At 33.0% G+C, this 16,223-nt stretch overlaps 1 non-coding gene across 1 annotated transcript; it reads left to right on the top strand.

The window, feature by feature from the left end:
• Positions 1-2,462: 2,462 nt before the first annotated feature.
• LOC139860763 (small nucleolar RNA R71) lies at positions 2,463-2,569 on the top strand. Its single transcript, XR_011763385.1, has one exon. It is a non-coding gene; the product is annotated as a small nucleolar RNA R71 (small nucleolar RNA).
• Positions 2,570-16,223: the final 13,654 nt, after the last annotated feature.

Here is a 16,223-nt window from a genome sequence, read left to right as displayed (position 1 = left end):
CTGAAATTTGAAAATATCCGGAAAAACCGTCAAGAAAACAATAGTAACTATTTCCGGCTAATCTTTCCAACATTTGATCAATGAAAGGTAAGGGAAAGTGATCTTTTCTGGTGGCGTCATTTAATTTTTTATAATCAATACAAACACGCCATCCTGTTACAGTCCTAGTAGAAATAAGCTCATTTTTCTCATTTGTGATGACAGTCATACCACCCTTCTTAGGTACGCATTGAACTGGGCTTACCCATGGACTATCAGAGATTGGATAAATTAAACCTGCATCTAGCAGTTTAATAATTTCTTTCTTAACAACATCTTGCATATTAGGATTTAGTCTTCGTTGGCGTTGCACATACGTTTTATGACCTTCTTCCATAAGGATTTTATGTGTGCAATACGAAGGACTTATTCCTTTAATATCATGAATCTTCCATGCAATAGCTGGTTTATGAGCTTTTAACACAGAAATGAGTTGAGATTTTTCATTTTCAGTAAGAGAAGACGATATTATTACAGGTAATTCAGATTAACCATGTAAATAAGCATATTCCAAATGGTTTGGAAGTGGCTTTAACTCTAATGTCAGTGGTTCTTCTATCGATGATTTATATCGATATCTGTCTTCCTCTTTTAGCATTTGAATTTCTTCTGTTGTTGGTTCATATCCATTAGCCATAAGTGTAGCTAACATTTCAGCTTCTTCAATTGGTTCAGTTCCTTCTCCTAAAGAACATTCTCCTGTTCCTTTTAATTCTGGAAATTCTTCTAACAATTCTGCATGTGAATCTATAGTTTAAATATAATAACATGTATCATCTGCAGATTACGGTTGTTGCATGGCTCTATCCACTGAAAAGGTAACACTCTCGTCCTCTATACTTAGGGTCAGTTTCTTACCGAACACGTCTATTATTGCTTTAGCTGTGTTTAAGAATGGTCTTCCTAATATGAGAGGAACTCGAGAATCTTCTTCCATGTCCAGAATAACAAAATCTACTGGAAATACTAAAGTACCAACTTTAACTAGCATGTTCTCCATTATCCCTCTAGGATATTTTACTGATCGATCTGCTAGTTGTATACTTATTCGTGTTGGTTTCAATTCTCCAAGGTCTAGTTTAGCGTATAGTGAATACGGCATTAAATTTATACTAGCACCTAAGTCTGCCAATGCTTCTGTTGAACTAAGACTACCCAGAAAACATGGAATTGTGAAACTTCCTGGATCTGATAATTTTTCTGGTATCTTATTCAACAGTACTGCAGAACAATTAGCATTCATAGTAACAGCCGAGAGTTCTTCCATTTTCTTTCTATTTGTGATTAGATCTTTCAAGAATTTAGCATATCTAGGCATTCCTGAAATTAAATCAATGAAAGGAAAATTGACATTTATTTGTTTAAACATATCCAAGAATTTGGATTGCTCGGCTTCAAGTCTCTCTTTTCTCATTTTACTCGGGTAAGGGAGTGGTGGTTGTTATGGTTTAACGTAAGGTTTAGCCTTAATTGTGTTATCTTCATTAACCTTTTCAACTACCGGTTCTGTTTCCTTATCTTGCTCAGATTGTGTTTCTTGTGGAGTAGGAATAGCTTCATCAGAAATTACAGGCATTTCAGGTGGTTTAAGTGTAATACGACTTCTTGTGGTAATAGCTTTAGCTGTTTCATTCTGGAGGTTAGCATTTGTATCACTAGGTAGACTTTCCGGTTTTCTTTCACCTATCAATCTTGCTAGGTTGCTTACTTCTTGTTCCAAATTTTGAATAGAAGCTTGTTGATTTCTAAATGCTTGAGCATTTTGTTCATTGGTTTGTTTCTGAAATGTGAAAAACTGAGTTTGAGATTCAACTAGCTTTGACATCATGTCCTCTAAATTTGGCTTTTTATCATCGGTTTGTGGTGGTTTATTTTGAAAAATAGGTTTTTGCTGATTGTAAGTATTGTTGGATACTTGTTGATTGCTGGGACCTTGTTGGTTGTTGTATGGAACATTTCGGTTATAATTCTGATTTTGATTGTAGATTGGTCTTGGCTGTTGATAATTATTCTGATAATTATTTCCAGGCCTTTGGTTTAGATATGAAACATTCTCTCTTTGCTCCATTGTTTGTTCAATACTGAGACAATCTTTTGTCAAATGTGGTCCTCCACACTGCTCACAACTAATTCGTATTGAGTGAATATCCTTAGTCATCTTTTCCATTCGTCTCTCGACAGCATCTATCTTTGCAGAAATGGAATCTAAGTCATGGCTAGAATCAGCTCTAGCTGCTTTAGATGATCTAATGATATCTTTTTCTTGTTGCCACTCATGTGAGTGAAAAGCAGTGTTATCAATAATTTTGTAAGCGTCAGTTGCGGTTTTCTTCATAATGGAACCACCAGCTGCTATATCGATTTCTTTTCTTGTAGTGATGCCGCATCCTTGGTAGAATATTTGTACTATTTGACAAGTGTCTAAACCATGTTGCGGACATCCTCTCAATAACTTTCCAAATCTTGTCCACGCTTCATATAAAGTTTCATTTGGCTTTTGTGTGAACGTAACAATTTCTCCTTGAAGTCTTACGGCTTTAGATGCCGGAAAGAATTGTTTAAGAAATTTTTCAACTAAAACGTCTCATGTATCAATCGCCCATTTAGGTAACGATTCTAACCAATCTTTGGCTTCTCCCTTTAAAGTCCAGGGAAATAACATGAGATATATCTGTTCATCATCCACTTCTCTTATTTTAAATAGAGTACAAATCATATTAAATGTACGAAGATGTTCGTTTGGATCTTCCTTCGGCGCACCACTAAATTGGCATTGATTAGTCACCATGTGTAGAATTTGTCCTTTGATTTCATAATCTGGCGCATTAATGTCGGGTTGAGTAATTGCATGACCTTGGCCAGTGCGTTTAGTTCGCATTCGGTCTTCCATATTTAGAGGTTCCATATTTTCCATGATTGAATTTGTTGAATCTGAATCACTATAGGATTCTGATTTAATGGGTTGTTCCTCGACAATCTCTGTTTGAATGATTGGTGGTTCTGGAGGAAAGATTAGTGGTTCAGGATCTCTGAATTGTCCCTGAATATCCTCCGGATTCTCAATTGTGAGGTCAGGTTCAAAAAATGGATTATCAGAAATTTGAATTGGAGTACTTGGTTGACTGGATGACGTTTCTAAAGAAAAATCAACGGCGACAATATTGGTTAGATGTCTTGATCGAGTTACAGGTGGTGAACGTACAAAAGGTGGTGAACGTTTTGCTCGGTGCATTTACGGAATATCCTATTAGTTATAAAAGATAAAAATTATTTAAGTTATCAAATTAATAGACTTTTCTGATTTTGCCCACGTTTCGAATAGCCAAAAGATGCAGCAGGTAGCCAGGACCCATTAAATCAGAAGCCCACAACTCGCCACTAACAAATCCAACTATTACTACGAACCAGAAAATTTTGGATGTCTATCAATTTAACCACTTAAAATAATTTTTCGTTGTAATTTAAAGAAATTTTAGAGAAGAAATAGAAAATTCTATGTCCTAAAAACTAGAGTGGCGAAAAATAAGAAAGAAAAAGAGCGCGTCGAAAAATGTCGAAAAATAAAAGGTCGAAAAATAATAAAAAAAATGTAGCGCGTCGAAACTTAAAAGTCTAAAAACTAAGAATTAAAAGTTGCGTCTAAAAATATTAAAGCTTAAAAGGAATTCTATATTCAAAACAGTATAAACTTAAAAAGTACTAAAATTTATAAAAATGGCGTCGCAAAATTCTAAAGCACCTAAATCTTAGTCTAAAGAAAAAGTACTTAAGGGATTTTACAGCAAAGCCTAAGAATCTAGAAATAAAAATAACTATGGCAAAAACTATGACTTAAAACTAAATACGAGCGAAAAATATAAATATTACGCTAAAACAAATAAAAAGATACAAAATATAAAAATAAACTTACAATTGTAAAAAGTACAATTTTTATAAAAATATTATTTGTATATTATTTATTTTATAAAAGTATTAATTTTATATATTTATAAAACTAATTAAACTAAAAATACAAATTAATAATAAAAACTAAACTAATTAATTAAAAACTAAACCCTAATTAGGGTTTTAATAATAATAATAATAATAATAATAATATACTCCGTAATTATTGTTGTAATCAGGTCAACTTCGGCGTGTCAGAACAGGCAATGCGATCGCATGGTCTTCACGTTATATATCCATACGGTCGCATGGAGTAGGGTTTCGGGCCAGAGTTGGGCTGCTACAGTGTAGTGACCCGAACTTTTCCATGTTTATATATATATTAAATGAAATTGTTATTTACATGATTAAGTGTTTCCAACATGTTAAGCAATCAAACTTGTTAAGACTTGATTAATTGAAATAGGTTTCATATAGACAATTGACCACCCAAGATGACCGGTGATTCACGAACGTTAAAAATTGTAAAAACTATACGATGACATATATATGGTTATATATATAGTTAACATGATTTTATTATAAGTATGTATCTCATTAGGTATTTTAACAATGAGTTATATACATAAAAATGAGACTATTAATTTAAGAAACTCGAAAACGATATATATAACGATTATCGTTATAACAACGTCTTACTAGGTACATATGAATCATATTAAGATATTGATACACTTGGTTAATTATGTTAAATGATAAGTAAATATATTATTAAGTGTATTAACAATGAAATACATATGTAAAAATAAGACTACTAACTTAATGATTTCGAAACGAGACATATATGTAACGATTATCGTTGTAACGACATTTAACTGTATATATATCATACTAAGATATATTATATATCATAATATCATGATAATATAATAATTTAACATCTCATTTGTTATAATAAACAATGGGTTAACAACATTCAACAAGATCGTTAACCTAAAGGTTTCAAAACAACATTTACATGTAACGACTAACGATGACTTAACGACTTAGTTAAAATGTATATACATGTAGTGTTTTAATATGTATTCATACTGTCACACCCCCAGTTAGGGCCTGGGTGGAATGTGACTTAATATCAAATCAACCAACATATTATAATATACGAGAACAATACTAAATGATAAAACAAACTTTATTGAGCACGCAGCGAAAAATGAAACGTAGTTACAATGATAGGAATAACAATAATGGAAATGTTCACATGCAGAAGTAATAAATGCGATATCTCTTGATCCTATGTCCAAGTAGCATCACATAAGCAGTAAGTATAAGAGCTTGAATCAAACAGCACCTGAGACAAAACATGATAAAGTGTCAACCAAAAGGTTGAGTGAAGTTCATAGGTTTAACAAATAAGTTTGACCGTTTGTTTTAGACCACAAGATTTAATTTGTAAGGTTGATCTCCCGCAGGATCAAAAAGTTATGCCAGTGCGTGATATTTAGACTAAACTTTCAAGTTTGCCCCATGACAAGTTAGTTCTACTTGTCGGTTTAATTTCATTATCAAGCAATACAAAGATAACATCAAATGTATCGGGGACGTTACTCCCGATAGGCCTACCCCCAATAACTAAGCATGCCGCAGCACCTAAAAATATCACTGTAGGGACTTAGTCGGACATAGCCGGGTATAGCATAGTTTTAGTTGGTACTTGTGTCTAAATTGTAAATAGTAAAAGCAGCATGTGTCTCACCCCAATAAGTATAAAAAGTAAATTGAGCTCAAGTAAAGTGGGGCTATAAAAATCACCTTAGTAATTTGATGAAGTAAGGTAGTCCTTAAAGAGAATGTATGGATGATCGAAGCACAAGATAAGTCAACCTAAGAATAAGTTGAGAATAGTTTAGATGTTTTGCCCGTATGAAGATAAGTTTAAGTATTTTCGTGTGTAGTAAGTTTAAAGATTGTTTATCGTTTTGGAAAGGCTTTTGCATATTAGACAAGCTTCCAATCTACCCACTTTCAATTTAAAATGGACTTTTCAGGTCATTAGGTTTCTGAGCACTAGGATCCGTTAAATTGGACAATCCAGACCCTCCACCTAAGACTTTCGAGCTTCCATCCACATCGAGAAAGTTTAAGATCTATAAAAGTCTAATATACCGATCCAATATGTTTTTAGGTGTGTATAGGAATACAACACTTTAGTTATTTTACTTATAAGTGTTTCAATATATATAAATATTATATATATGTAAGGATACATATATATATTTATTTTAAATTTTGTTTTAGATCAATAATAGCATCAATTAATTATCTAATAATATTAACAAGTGTAATATTGATTTAATATCAGTAGGTAATATGTATAAAACATAATAAAATTTTTATACACATTAATATTATGTTTTGTGTATTAAATAAGACTTTTTATTATTGTTTTAATAGCTAAAATGTAAATAAATATGTAAACAAATTAAACATCACATTTTATATTTTTCTTATGTTCTACTGATCAAAATAAGCTTAAGAAAAATTTATAGATTTTTGTTATGGTGTTTAAGTATTTATTTTCCATTTTCCTTTCGGTTTGTAATAATACAAAGTTTATAAAGAATTAATTATTAAATGAACCAAATTAATTCAACCAATATTTTTTCTATGCTTATAATGTTACAACAAAGTCAGAAAAATTATTTATACATTTATATAAATAGTTTAACTATTTAATCATACTATTGTGTAGTTTTTAGTTTTAATAAAAAAAATTAAATAGAAATACATAACCATTAATTCTACAAATATTTTTATAACTTTATTAATAGTTATTAAGTAGTTTTTAATAGTTATCATGGTTAAAAACCTGCTGTAACATGTAATTTCATTTTATTATAAAAAACAGTTTAATCGGGTACTGTAGCGTTTTCAGAAGAAAATTCAAATTAAATATTAAACATGCGAATTTAATTATAAAAAAAATTTATAATTACCCTTACATATGATATAGCAAGCGACTAAAATAAAATTTTACAAAAAAATTCGTTTACTATTTAATAAAAATCATTTATGTATTTCGGTTTATAAAAAAAATCAGTTTTTGATTTTTAATAAATACTATTCCGACTTTATAATTCATGAAACTAATTTTTATAGACATTAGGATACTTAACACTAATTATCATGTATTTACATTTTTTATTAAAATTAATTTCGTATTTAATTAGTTTTTAACATAAAAACTAGCATAAAACTATATAAAAACTTAATAAAAACTATATAAATTAATTAGGGGACTTACAAAAAAATAGTTGCTGAGACTTGGGAGAGTTTCTTTCAAGTTGAGAGTGTGTTTTGAGGTGTGAGTTGAAATGAAACAAATGGGTGCTATTTATAGTGAAAATAAAGTTGATAAAATGAGTTTTATAATTTTTTTTTTAGTCAACAATAGGTGGTACTAGTTTATACCTTATTTTTAGTCAACATAAGGATGTAATGGTTTAAGATTCTTTAGTCTCATTATTATTACTATTATTATTTTTACATTTACTACATTGATAAGTATTATTTTCTTTTTACTAATTCATGACTTGTATATATTTAGTTCCCAATTGTTTTATTATTTATATAAATGTCACTTTTTATTTATTACTTACAGGTTATTAGTTATAATATTACATAAATGCATAAATTTTAATTAGTAGCGAGTGTCGACTAACAGTTTATTATTTTCATCTTTTATTAACTTGTCAATTATTGCACAAAGTTAATTAATATGTTTTCTAACTCTTAACACTTAACAATTGTTGATTAAAGTTTGATCATTAAGTTTTAATTATATTGTTTGGGCATTTAATATTGAAAAAATATAGAATGGAAAAATGAGGGTCGTTATAGTACCTCCCCGTTATTGAAAACTTCGTCCCGAAGTTTTTAGGTAGTTTTCTCGTTTGCATCAGCAGTTGAGAAGAGATGGGGATATTTCCGTTTCATATGGTCTTTGCGTTCCCAGGTATATTCGGGGCCTCTACGCGAATTCCACCGGACTTTAACGATAGGTATATTGCTTTTACGCGTTTGTTTGACCTCTCCTTCCATGATTTCTATAGGTTCTTCAACGAAGTGCATTTGCTCATCAATGCGGACATCATCCAGAGGAATAACGAGTGTGTCATCGGCAAGACACCGTTTAAGATTTGAGACATGAAACACATCATGTACTTGACTAAGTTCGGTTGGCAGTTCTAATCGGTATGCCACGGGACCGACTCTTTCAGTGATTGTGAATGGTCCAACATATCGTGGACTGAGTTTACTTCGCTTACCGAAGCGGACAACACCTTTCCAAGGGGATACTTTCAACATGACTTTATCTCCAACTTGGTATTCGATGTCTTTTCGTTTCTTATTGGCATAGCTTTTCTGTCGGCTACGGGCAGTTTCTAAACGTTGCTTGATTTGAACGATCTTTTCGGTAGTTTCGTGAATAATTTCAGGACCAGTTAAATGTCTGTCCTCAAGTTCATCCCAACACAAAGGGGATCTACACTTCCGTCCATATAAAGCTTCAAAAGGTGCAGCCTTAATGCTGGAGTGATAACTGTTATTATAAGAAAATTCAACCAAAGGTAGATGTCTATCCCATCCTTTGCCGAAATCGATTGCACAAGCACGTAGCATATCCTCCATAGTTTGAATGGTTCGTTCACTTTGACCATCGGTTTGCGGATGATAAGCTGTACTCATGTCGAGTTGAGTTCCAAGAGCAGATTGTAAAGTTTTCCAAAATCTAGAAACAAATCAACTATCGCGATCAGAAATGATCGAGATAGGAACACCATGACGTGAGACGATTTCTTTAATATAAAGCTGTGCTAATCTCTCCATCTTGTCGGTTTCCTTGATCGGTATGAAATGTGCAGATTTAGTAAGACGATCAACTACGACCCAAATAGTATCGTTACCGTTCGAAGTCTTAGGTAACTTAGTAACGAAGTCCATAGTGATACCTTCCTACTTCCACTGCGGAATGTCGGGTTGTGTCAACAGACCAGAAGGCTTTTGATGTTCGGCCTTGACTTTCAAACAAGTGAGACACTTACTAACATAAGTAGCAATATCGGCTTTCATGTTAGGCCACCAGTAGAATTCCTTCACATCGTGATACATCTTACTGGAACCGGGATGGATAGAATATCTAGTCTTATGTGCTTCATCCAAGACTAGTTCGCGAAGATTACCAAAACGAGGAACCCAGATTCTATTGCCAAAGTACCGTGTACTATTAGCTTTCACTTGAAGTTGGTTCTCAAAACCTTTAGGTCCTTCACCTTCGATAAGTGTCGGTCTAATAGCTTCCAATTGAGCTTCACAGATTCGTGAAATAAGATTCGATTTGATTTTTAGGTTTAAAGCACGAACACGTTTAATATCGTCTTTTCGACTAAGGACATCGGCAACTACATTCGCCTTGCCAGGATGATATTTCAGCTCACAATAATAATCGTTCAATGTCTCGAGCCATCGACTTTGCCTCATATTCAGCTGTTTTTGATCAAAGATGTGTCGAAGACTTTTATGGTCAGTGTACACCGTAAAGTGATTACCATAGAGATAATGTCTCCATATCTTTAATGCAAATACCACGGCACCTAACTCTAGGTCATGTGTGGTATAGTTTACTTCATGTTTCTTCAACTGTCTAGATGCATAGGCGATAACCTTCTCTCGTTGCATTAAAACACAACTAAAGCCATGCTTTGAGGCATCGCAGTAAACAACAAAGTCGTCGGTACCTTCAGGTAAAGAAAGAATCGGGGCTGTGGTCAACTTCTCCTTCAGAATCTTGAAAGCAGATTCCTGTTCTTCGGACCACTCAAATTTCTTCCCTTTTTGAGTCAGCTTTGTAAGAGGTTTGGCAATGAGAGAAAAATCTTTTATAAACCTTCGATAGTAACCGGCAAGTCCCAAAAATTGACGAATATGCTTTGCAGTCTTTGGTATCTCCCAGTTCTGAATAGCAGTAATCTTAGCTGGATCGACATGTATTCCGTTTCTATCAACAACATGTCCGAGAAATTGTACGGTTTTGAGCCAAAACTCGCACTTAGAAAATTTAGCATAAAGTTGTTCCTTTCGTAAGAGTTCAAGAATCATGCGCAAATGTTGCTCATGCTCTTTCTCATTCTTCGAATAGATCAAGATGTCGTCAATGAATACGATGACAAATTTGTCAAGATACGGTTTACAAACACGATTCATGAGGTCCATGAACACGGCAGGAGCATTAGTTAAACCAAAAGGCATGACACAGAATTCATAGTGCCCATAACGAGTGCGAAAAGCAGTCTTAGGAATATCGGATTCCTTGACCTTGAGTTGGTGATAACCGGATCTTAAATCAATCTTTGAATAAACACTTGACCCTTGAAGTTGGTCAAATAGATCATCAATACGTGGCAACGGATAACGGTTCTTGATAGTAAGCTTGTTAAGTTCGCGGTAATCAATGCACATCCTTAATGTACCATCCTTCTTTTTAACAAACAGAATAGGAGCTCCCCAAGGGGACGAGCTTGGACGAATGAAACCTTTATCCAATAGTTCTTGGAGTTGGTTGGATAATTCCTTCATTTCGGAAGGTGCTAAACTGTATGGTGCTTTAGCAACAGGAGCATCACCAGGAGTTAAATCAATTTGGAATTCAACTTGTCGAGGAGGTGGAATACCCGGAAGATCTTCGGGAAACACATCGGGAAAGTCTTTAACTACTGGTACATCTTCAATTTGCTTCTCTTTCGATTCAATCAGATTAATGTGGGCTAGAATAGCTGGATAACCTTTCATAAGGTATTTGCGGGTTTTAATACAGGAGATAATATTGAGATTGGAACCACTCTTTTCACCTTAGATAATAAGAGTCTCTCCATTTCCTAATGGAACATGAACGGTTTTATCGTAACACATGATAGCAGCTCTTAATGGACGTAACCAATCCATTCCAACTACGACATCGAAACTTCCTAGCTCGACCGACAAAAGGTCTATCTTAAATTCTTTGCTGGCTAAGATTAGGTTGTAGTTTTTATAAATTTTATCAACTTTCATGATCTTTCCATTGGCTACTTCTACTAATCGTTTAGTTTCTAAGGGTTGAGGCTTTTCAGTAAATAGGGTACAAAATTCATTAGATACGTAACTTCGGTCGGCACCAGTATCGAATAAAATAGTTGCGTAGCAATTATTGACGAGATACGTACCCGTGATGACCTCATCTTCATCTCGGGCTTCAGCAGCAGTAATAACAAATGCACGACCCTTTGCAGCAGTAGTATTGGCTCCAGTAGCAGGATTATCTCTCTTCTTAGGGCAATTTGGACTAATGTGTCCCTTTTCCCCACAAGTATAACAAGTAGGAGGAGCTTTGGCAGGAACAATAGATTTATTCTTTGGAGGAGTCCTACACGTCTTAGCTACGTGTCCCACTTTCTTACACAACGAACAAGTGGCAGTGCACTGCCCCGGGTGATGCCTTTCACAACGAACACAAAAAGGATAAGTGCCCTTATAATTCGTCCTTGTACTATCCATAAGCTTTTTACTAACATTCTGAGTTGAACCTTGAGACGGCTCAAACTTCCTCTTACCATCATTACCCTTGGTTTCAACTTGCTTATTGGCCGACGCCCTTCTTCTCTTGGCCAACATGAGATTTTGTGCCATGAGAATCACAGCATCCAAAGTAACCTTCTCAGCAGCAATAACATTCCCTTGAACATCCTCGGGAAGACCTTCAATATACCGCTCAATTCTTCTAGCTTCAGTAGGAAACATTTCAGGACATAGAGTAGAAAGCTCCAGATAATGATTGGTATAATTCTCAATGTCAGTACCCTTGACCCTGAGTTCCCAGAACTCAGCTTCAAGCTTCTGAACTTGACTCCTTAGACAGAATTTGTTGACCATCATACTTTTGAGTTCGTCCCATGGAATTGCATTAGCATTATCAATTCCTACGGACTTGGCATAAGCAGTCCACCAAGTTAAAGCATTACCACCCAACGAGCTAGTGGCATACTTTACTCGATCATCATCACCACAGTTGCAAATACGAAAAATAGATTCCATCTTTTCGAACCAACGAACTAGTTCGACAGCTTCTTCGTTTCCCTTAAAAGCGGGAGGGTGATAGTTTGTAAAGTCCTTGTAGGAACAAGGTTTTGGTTGAGTATTAGCATGATTAGCTTGGGCGTTGCCTTGGGCAGCAGCGAGTAACTGTTGGAATTGCTCAGTAGTTAACACAACGTTGTTAACGGTAGGTGCAGCTGAACGAACCATGATGTCACTACATAAAAGTGAACATATGTTTGATAAGTTTAACAAGTTATAAGTTTTGAGTAATCACAAGTATGAATAAACTAAAGTATTGATATCGCATGATATTAATAAAACACTTTATATTATTAGAACGAGGCATTAAATAAGCCTTTATTACACGATTCGGAAATAGAAATTGTTTAAGGCACAGCCTTTACATAGATGGAAAATAGGAAAAATAACTAGGAAATATTAAGATTGAAGTAGTCTTCATATTTCGTCTCCAACCTTCTTCATAAACTCCTCAACTTTCTCATTTTTCGTCTTTTGTTTCTCATAGAGATACTCGAAGTTGTCATAAAGGTTGGTAACACGACTGTTTACGGCATTAGTGTTGTACTCTCTTATGGCAAGTTGTTCGTCGACTCGACCTTTCTCCATTTTCATTCGGACATCAACATCCTCCTTGAGGTAAGCAAGTGATTGCTTTCCCCAGCGAGTGTTGCGTTCTTCCTCGCACTTTAGCATCAGCAACTCCTTTCTTAGCTCGACGTTTTCTTTCATAAGTTTCTTCATTCGACGATCCACTCTTTCCATGTGGCGAAGTAGACCTCCAATGTTTCTCTCGGTATCGTTTCGTAATCTCATGATTTCATACTTAGGACCATCATAAAAAGGAGATCGGGCTCTCTTCCTTGATGGACCAACTTCTTCATGCCGTTTTCCCTTATCTTGGGTTCTCGGAGTTGGGTAGTATTGAGGAGACCCATGTGAATCTAAAATAGTATTCGGGCTATAATTCAGCGGTGGTGAAGCAGGACTATAAAGAGGACTTCGAACTGGTCTCGAAGTTGAAGAGTGTCCAACACCTACTTCGGTGGTAGGGTTGTGAGTTGCTTTGTTGGGCTTGTTAACGCTTGAGCTTGACATCCTATCATTAGGAAAGAGACCTTGATTAGAATCTTTGAGTCAAGTTTATTAAAGCATAATTGTTAAGATTATACGACAATCCTAAGTGCTTTAAGTCTAAGGCAGGAAAGGTTATAGTTTCCTAGATTGCTAAGGCACCCTAGCTAACAAGTAAGGCACACATAAAAATGCAATCCTGGTTCTCTATAACAGCCTGGTTTGCTCTGATACCAATCTGTCACACCCCCAGTTAGGGCCTGGGTGGAATGTGACTTAATATCAAATCAACCAACATATTATAATATACGAGAACAATACTAAATGATAAAACAAACTTTATTGAGCACGCAGCGGAAAATGAAACGTAGTTACAATGATAGGAATAACAATAATGGAAATGTTCACATGCAGAAGTAATAAATGCGATATCTCTTGATCCTATGTCCAAGTAGCATCACATAAGCAGTAAGTATAAGAGCTTGAATCAAACAGCACCTGAGACAAAACATGCTAAAGTGTCAACCAAAAGGTTGAGTGAAGTTCATAGGTTTAACAAATAAGTTTGACCGTTTGTTTTAGACCACAAGATTTAATTTGTAAGGTTGATCTCCCGTAGGATCAAAAAGTTATGCCAGTGCGTGATATTTAGACTAAACGTTCAAGTTTGCCCCATGACAAGTTAGTTCTACTTGTCGGTTTAATTTCATTATCAAGCAATACAAAGATAACATCAAATGTATCGGGGACGTTACTCCCGATAGGCCTACCCCCAATAACTAAGCATGCCGCAGCACCTAAAAATATCACTGTAGGGACTTAGTCGGACATAGCCGGGTATAGCATAGTTTTAGTTGGTACTTGTGTCTAAATTGTAAATAGTAAAAGCAGCATGTGTCTCACCCCAATAAGTATAAAAAGTAAATTGAGCTCAAGTAAAGTGGGGCTATAAAAATCACCTTAGTAATTCGATGAAGTAAGGTAGTCCTTAAAGAGAATGTATGGATGATCGAAGCACAAGATAAGTCAACCTAAGAATAAGTTGAGAATAGTTTAGATGTTTTGCCCGTATGAAGATAAGTTTAAGTATTTTCGTGTGTAGTAAGTTTAAAGATTGTTTATCGTTTTGGAAAGGCTTTTGCATATTAGACAAGCTTCCAATCTACCCACTTTCAATTTAAAATGGACTTTTCAGGTCATTAGGTTTCTGAGCACTAGGATCCGTTAAATTGGACAATCCAGACCCTCCACCTAAGACTTTCGAGCTTCCATCCACATCGAGAAAGTTTAAGATCTATACAAGTGTAATATACCGATCCAATATGTTTTTAGGTGTGTATAGGAATACAACACTTTAGTTATTTTACTTATAAGTGTTTCAATATATATAAATATTATATATATGTAAGGATACATATATATATTTATTTTAAATTTTGTTTTAGATCAATAATAGCATCAATTAATTATCTAATAATATTAACAAGTGTAATATTGATTTAATATCAGTAGGTAATATGTATAAAACATAATAAAATTTTTATACACATTAATATTAAGTTTTGTGTATTAAATAACACTTTTTATTATTGTTTTAATAGCTAAAATGTAAATAAATAGGTAAACAAATTAAACATCACATTTTATATTTTTCTTATGTTCTACTGATCAAAATAAGCTTAATAAAAATTTATAGATTTTTGTTATGGTGTTTAAGTATTTATTTTCCATTTTCCTTTCGGTTTGTAATAATACAAAGTTTATAAAGAATTAATTATTAAATGAACCAAATTAATTCAACCAATATTTTTTCTATGCTTATAATGTTACAAAAAAGTCAGAAAAATTATTTATACATTTATATAAATAGTTTAACTATTTAATCATACTATTGTGTAGTTTTTAGTTTTAATAAAAAAAATTAAATAGAAATACATAACCATTAATTCTACAAATATTTTTATAACTTTATTAATAGTTATTAAGTAGTTTTTAATAGTTATAATGGTTAAAAACCTGCTGTAACATGTAATTTCATTTTATTATAAAAAACAGTTTAATCGGGTACTGTAGCATTTTCAGAAGAAAATTCAAATTAAATATTAAACATGCGAATTTAATTATAAAAAAAATTTATAATTACCCTTACATATGATATAGCAAGCGACTAAAATAAAATTTTACAAAAAAATTCGTTTACTATTTAATAAAAATCATTTATGTATTTCGGTTTATAAAAAAAATCAGTTTTTGATTTTTAATAAATACTATTCCGACTTTATAATTCATGAAACTAATTTTTATAGACATTAGGATACTTAACACTAATTATCATGTATTTACATTTTTTATTAAAATTAATTTCGTATTTAATTAGTTTTTAACATAAAAACTAGCATAAAACTATATAAAAACTTAATAAAAACTATATAAATTAATTAGGGGACTTACAAAAAAATAGTTGCTGAGACTTGGGAGAGTTTCTTTCAAGTTGAGAGTGTGTTTTGAGGTGTGAGTTGAAATGAAACAAATGGGTGCTATTTATAGTGAAAATAAAGTTGATAAAATGAGTTTTATAATTTTTTTTTTTAGTCAACAATAGGTGGTACTAGTTTATACCTTATTTTTAGTCAACATAAGGATGTAATGGTTTAAGATTCTTTAGTCTCATTATTATTACTATTATTATTTTTACATTTACTACATTGATAAGTATTATTTTCTTTTTACTAATTCATGACTTGTATATATTTAGTTCCCAATTGTTTTATTATTTATATAAATGTCACTTTTTATTTATTACTTACAGGTTATTAGTTATAATATTACATAAATGCATAAATTTTAATTAGTAGCGAGTGTCGACTAACAGTTTATTATTTTCATCTTTTATTAACTTGTCAATTATTGCACAAAGTTAATTAATATGTTTTCTAACTCTTAACACTTAACAATTGTTGATTAAAGTTTGATCATTAAGTTTTAATTATATTGTTTGGGCATTTAATATTGAAAAAATATAGAATGGAAAAATGAGGGTCGTTATACATACACTTTTGAAAGACTTCAAGACA

Source organism: Rutidosis leptorrhynchoides, chromosome 7 (assembly GCF_046630445.1).
Source record: "Rutidosis leptorrhynchoides isolate AG116_Rl617_1_P2 chromosome 7, CSIRO_AGI_Rlap_v1, whole genome shotgun sequence".
NCBI lineage: Eukaryota > Viridiplantae > Streptophyta > Magnoliopsida > Asterales > Asteraceae > Rutidosis > Rutidosis leptorrhynchoides.
Note: the sequence above shows the minus strand (reverse complement) of the source record. Positions and strands in the feature narration are given on the sequence as shown.